Source organism: Teleopsis dalmanni, chromosome 1, assembly GCF_002237135.1.
Source record: "Teleopsis dalmanni isolate 2A chromosome 1, ASM223713v2, whole genome shotgun sequence".
NCBI lineage: Eukaryota > Metazoa > Arthropoda > Insecta > Diptera > Diopsidae > Teleopsis > Teleopsis dalmanni.
Genome location: NC_051846.1, coordinates 108,710,045 through 108,716,442, shown reverse-complemented (window position 1 = coordinate 108,716,442; position 6,398 = coordinate 108,710,045).

Genomic DNA, 6,398 nt, shown 5'->3' with positions numbered 1-6,398 from the left:
TATAGTGGGGCCCCCTAAATTCGGGGGCCCGAAAGCGTTGCTTCCAGTTGCTTCCCTGTAGTTACGCCACTGGGGTGAGGTGGTTCAAATGTAACTGTAGTATATAAGAGTTTCTTAACCAAATAGATATCCTTATTATTTAGGTTTGATGCAAGTTCAATAATAAACATGGGAAGAGGTTCTCCTGACCCTCTACGCTTAATGTTCCAAACGTTTACAGCCGTATGTTCTTGCTCCAGAAGTGCATTTTTGATTTCATCAATATCGGTTGAGTGATGCAAATTTTTTAATATAATCCTTAAGCTTCTCTCGGTTTTTGGTTTGTAAGTGTAAAATTCAGTGTTTTTGAGCTCCAACTGTTTTACATTGCTTACGTAAAAGTCAGATGTAGAAGGTTGAATTCTTACTTGACTTGGATTTAGTACTTTTAAGTTGAATTGATTCGGCTCATGTTCGTTTAACACATATATTAGAGGCATGATGCAATATACCTCATCAATAACGATAGATGGATGTTTCAGTATTTTTGGAACCGTATCATTATTTTTTAACAATTCTTCAGTTTCTTTAGAGACATCTACCTGAAGATCTGTGTATCGGTTTGGTTTGACGTGTTCATTTAGCCAGTATGAGTCTAGCTTGTTTGATAATTTTTACTTGGCCTATCGCGTTGACGTTTACGATTATTAACTATTGTCCAAGTGTCGTTAACAGAGGTAGCGTTTCTGGTGGCTACACCTTGATTCGATTCTTTGTCTTGGAGGAGTTTATTTTTTTCTTCATTATACAATTTTTGAAACTGTTGTTGAAGCTGTAGAATTTGTTGTTGTATATTTTTCACCTGAACTGCTTTACCTGTTTTCTGTTTTAGATGACCCGAAGTCGCATTGCTGGGTGCCTGTTTTTCACAGATTCCTTTTATTTATGGTCTATTGTTCAAATGATCATAATTTTGAAATTTAAATTTAACTATTTCTAATAAAAAGAAAAAGACAAAAGTTAAAAAGTCATCACTTAATTCAGTTAATCTTATGTATTGATCAGATAAATAATTGAGAAATACCATCACTTATTCAAAATTTAATAAAATGGAGTTAAATTTTAATAACAGTAAGTTAAATTTTTTAAAAGTTCGACTAATTGACCAAATTTCATGTATTCGAAATTTAATATAATCCATTTATTTTTATTAATAATCAGTTTCATTATTCAGGAAAAACTGCACTTCATAAAATCATACATTATTTAGTTAATGTCACTTAGGTTAGGTTAGTTTATGCCGACTTAGGGCTGTTGGGCCATTGTGTTACAGTACAGAGAAACGTTAGATGTTTAAAAATCACATTAAACCCTTAGCAAGACTTAAAATGCTTTTTAGTGGAAAGTCTTGATCAGGATCTTCAAAAAACATGAGGCCTCTGAAATATTAAAACGACGCAGCGCATGCTCTGGTTAATAACAAAGCAGATTTGAGACACTTTCATTGTTCTTTCCATAACTGATATAGGAATAAATAAAATCTGCTAACATGGTTCCCTAATCGGTTATGACCAGTGAGGCTGACCACAACTCACCATAAGATAGGACTACTAGATTTTTTTTAACCAACTTGCAGATGCCTACATATCATTGAATCTTCTTTTAATCTATTAATTAAAAGTTCAGCAGAGAAAGAGTTTAATAAAAGATTGCTTAATGTTAATGATATGCTCAGATTTTTAATGTGTTTAAAATGATTACCTAAGGCAACCCATCTGTCTAACTCGTCTGTGTAGAAATTTGTTTTACTTTATTGAGTAATTAAGAAAGAACACATTAATAAGTAAACAAAAACTCACGCCACAAGGAATCGCGTTGTCATAAGTATCTTAAAACTATTTAACAGAAATGATGCCAGATTTGCCTTATAATATTTTCCATATTTTCCCCTCATATCGGACATAATTTCATACAATATTTTGATTTTATAATATTTCATTATTAATTGATAATCACCATCCTCAGTCCCTTCATGCATTTCTCGTGATTTTGTGTTGGAAGCCCTTTCGTCAGTACGTACGGTGACATATCTTCAGTTGCAATGTATTGGATTTATTACTCCAATTTATTAATTGCATCACGAATAAAGTGGTGACGTATATTGATATGCTTCGTTCTATTATGAAGCAAAGGATTCTTGCATCACTTTGTTGCACGATGATTGTCTTTATGTATAGTGATGAAATCATCTTGTCGTACTTCTTCGTTGATAAAGCGTTTTAGATACAGAACTTCTTTTGTTAAATCGCATACTGTCATCTACTCTGCGTCAGTGCTTAAGACAGCTGTCGTTTCTATACTTTGTTCGTGTCAGATTTCTTCTCCTTTTAAAAAGTTTATCATTAAATCACACGTATATTCGGTGCTGTTATCAGTGTGGAGAGTATTCATTTTCTTTACAGTCCTTCTTTCTACTAGATTCTTAAATTCTTTATGAACGTGATGAAATATTTAGAGCAACCTAATGACGTCACGTACATGGGTCCGCATATGTCGCTATGAATGAGTTCAAGTACTTCATTGCTATTGGATTCAGATTTCTGAAACGATTTTTTGCACTGCTTTTCTTCAAAGGAGACATCACATAAAGGTAAGCTAGATTTTGCATTAACATCTATTTCAGTTACTTTTTTTTTCTTTTTTTTTAACTTTCTTCATTTAAGTCGTTTTCGTTTAAATGGCCAAATATTTCGTGCATATCAACCAGTAACATTTGTTTCATTTGAGTTAGCGCAGTAGTTTCGTCTTTTGAACATCTCCTGTACGGAAATTTTTTACAACAGCAATATTTTTCTTAAAAATTACTGTAAACCCATGTTCAGTGATTTTTGAAACTTACTGTAAATTCGTGTGCAAATCTGGTACTAATAGCGTCTCTTCTAATTTTACATTCCAACCAGTCTTCGGTTTGATGTTAACGATACCGATCCCTTTTATGTCAGTTGAATTATTGTTGGCAAGAGCTAATGTTTTACCACTTGTATTAGCGATTTCATGAAATTTCGCTTTTTCGGTACACTTATGTGTTGAGGGTTCTGAGTCGAGACACCACTTATTATTTTTAAAACCCTCATTTATGTTAAGTACCTCTTCTGTGTTGTAAGCTGTGTCAATATGTCGTGCTTGCATCTTTTTCAAAAAATTTTGCTTTGCACTCTCTTGCTCTCTTGCAATTGTGATTCGTTTTTCCATTTGTGATTCGGTTGTCTTTACTTACAAATAAAGCATTTTGCACTCCCTCTTTCGGAATTTGATGACGAACTTCGTATTCTTCGATCAGTTTTACTTTGAGTTGTTCTGGTTTAGATAACTTTACTTGCGACTCTACTGCAATTCTGAAATTTTTGAATTTGTTTGGAATGCTAACAGCAATAAAATTGTTAAAACCTCGTCAGTAATTTTAAGTTCAATTTCGTTAAGTCGCTTTGATTGATAAATTGCGTGCAAATTATCGCACACTTGTTTTGATGTGTTATAGTGCTTAATGTGCTGCAGGTTCGGTTGGAGATATCGACAATATGAGGTCTGATCTCGTTTTGGAATCGTTTTCTTCCCATTCTAATACTTTTTCTTGTGGTGTGCTTTGTAACGATACTTTTTGGGGAGCGTGGAAATATAAAATTTTGCTGGGGTATCCTCAGCCATTGTCCAGGGTTGTACAATAAAATTTATATTTGCTGGATCAGAGTTTTACATCAAAGTCGTGGTTTTATAAGATTATAAAAGTTTTATTTACTTATACTTCAAAATATATAAAAAAATACATATACTTATAATTCAAAATCATTTTTACCTAAAATCAAAGAAAATTGTTATTTAAGCGCGTAGTTTTATTGTAATGGTGAGCTAATGTCACAAGCACACACGAATTGCACACGAATCTCTCAAACTGACGGAAATTGTGTGGAAAAAAATTAATCAATTGATTGAATAAACCAGGTCAGTAAATGATGAAATGGCTGAATGAGCTAGGTTGATAAATAATAAATTGCCTTGATGAGCCAGGCGAATAAACACAACATTGGCTGAATAAGCCTGGTGAATAAATAATATATATTGGCTGAATGAGCAAGGTTTGGTATAATTTACTAGTAAGCAACGAACTTGTCACTTCTAAAGTCAAATCACAAAAACCTGATCGTATTAAATGCGCGCTTTTTATATCGAATATACCGGAGCTTATTGGTGTAGCGTACCGGTAGATTTGCCTGTGATATTTTTGCTGTAAGTTTTTGTGCTATTTGTGTTATTTTTTTGTGCTTTTTGTGTTTTGTATTTTTTCCGTGTGCTTTGGGTTGTGTTTAACAAAAGCTTTAATGCTTTGACGTTTCTTGTGTTGTTTATAAATGTGTTTTTTAAATACTGTTATCGTTTTAATATTTATTAATTATTGTAATAAAAGAGATATTATTAAATTAAAAATATAAGTACAATTAATAAATAAATACGGTAAGTGTGTTATTTAATTATTTTTACTACATAATTCTATACAATAAATTTCGATGTAATTGCAGATCACTTGGATGAACTGAAGATGCATGCTGCAATCTTTTTCTTGCGGTGGTAGATTTTAAGTAAATATTTTAAAATGATTATATTAAATATAATACACAAGAATATATATATAAATAATTTTTATTTCAGGTATCTTCAAAATTTAGATTTAATAAGTGATTATTAATATTTTGTGTTTAAATGTTAAAAAAGTGATGTGAATTTACAAATATAACCTGTGTTGTGATGTCTTTTGATTAGTATTTTCCACATATCGAAGTGCACCTTATTCAAATGCTTAACGCTTAAAGTAGCATAACTCATTTTTAATGTATTTTATATATATTTATTATTTTTACGTTTATTTCGCTTAGTGGAAGCGTGCTGAGCCTATAGAAATTTCTTTCACTTTGTATAAGATTTGGCATAACAACCAGGCAGTATGGCATCACTGATCTAGTGTTTTTGACGGCAACATTTTGAGGTTCGTCAAGCAATGACTTTTGGCTTTATTTTGCTTTTTCTTCTTCTTCTTCTACTTCTGGCATTGGTGATGTGTGCATCTTTTTTATTATAGCTTTGCAAATTCAAACAGATTGTTATATTTCAAAATTGTGGTTTAATAAAGACATTGTATTTTGCGTGTCTGAAACTCATCGTATTTTCCTTTTTCATACATTTTTTGGTGCCGAAACCCGGGAGTTTCGGTTGTTTTATAAAAAACTTTTTTTTGCGTGTTACAAAAGTTGGCGTCATACAATACACAAAATGATTGCCTTGAATAAACGTACGGCTACGTGGTTAACATTAAGGTAAGTGGATGCAAAAATAATGTCAGACAATCATAATGAGGATGGCTTTGGCATGCAGCTGGGTCAAGCAACATTGGAGGCGCATTTTGATGAATTGCAAACTACACATGGCGGCAAAAGAAGGAGGCGAATTAGAGTATCACATTAAGCTGTGGGACGAGGTTGTGCATCAATGACTACACCATCCAATGCACACATTTGCTACTATTGGCAATCGCGTTATACTCTTGGCAACAGCACAAGTACACATATACTACACTACAGATAAAATAAAAATAGGATGGGTAGTTTCCCACATTACACATCAAAAGACAACTAAATATATGGAAAAGCTGAGAATGTAAAAGTGAACAGTGCTCGAACAATATTAGGAAATTGGTTTTTATTAAAGACTGTAAAAACGAGCCATTGTACATGCTCTGCAAAGACAGAAACTCAAATCAGTGCAAACATGTTGTAGGCAGCAAGAATTGTCTTAGGAGAGGAGAGCAGTGATAGAATGCATGAACATAGTGCAAATTATTTTTAATCACTGCGAAGCCGCACAGGATCTTCTGGAACAAATGGTAAAGGAGAAAAAGACAGACAATATTTTAATTAGTGTACCGTACAAAAACAAAGATGATGGATCATGGGCAAGCGGTAAAACGAAGAAAGCTGCAATTTGGAAATGTGGGAAGTAGACAAGAGATACAGAAAGAGAACACAGGCCTCGTAAGGGCAAAAATTAATTGCATAATTTTTTATAGTTGTTATACACCACCCAGTTGGTCTTTGGAAGAATTCCAAAATATGCTACACGAGCTTGTAACTGATGTACATGGAAAGACTCCTATGGTCATAGCTAGACTTTAATGTATGGGCAATAGAGTGGGGAAGTAAGTATAGGTAATAACGCTAGAGGCCAAAACACCTACTGCAAAGCGGACAGGGGCACAATTATTGATATCGCATTGGTCAGCAAATCCATAGCTCGGTACGTGACATGGTGTGTCAGTGAGAATTTCACATTTAGTGATCACTAATCCATACTGTTTAATGTAAAATCTTTAA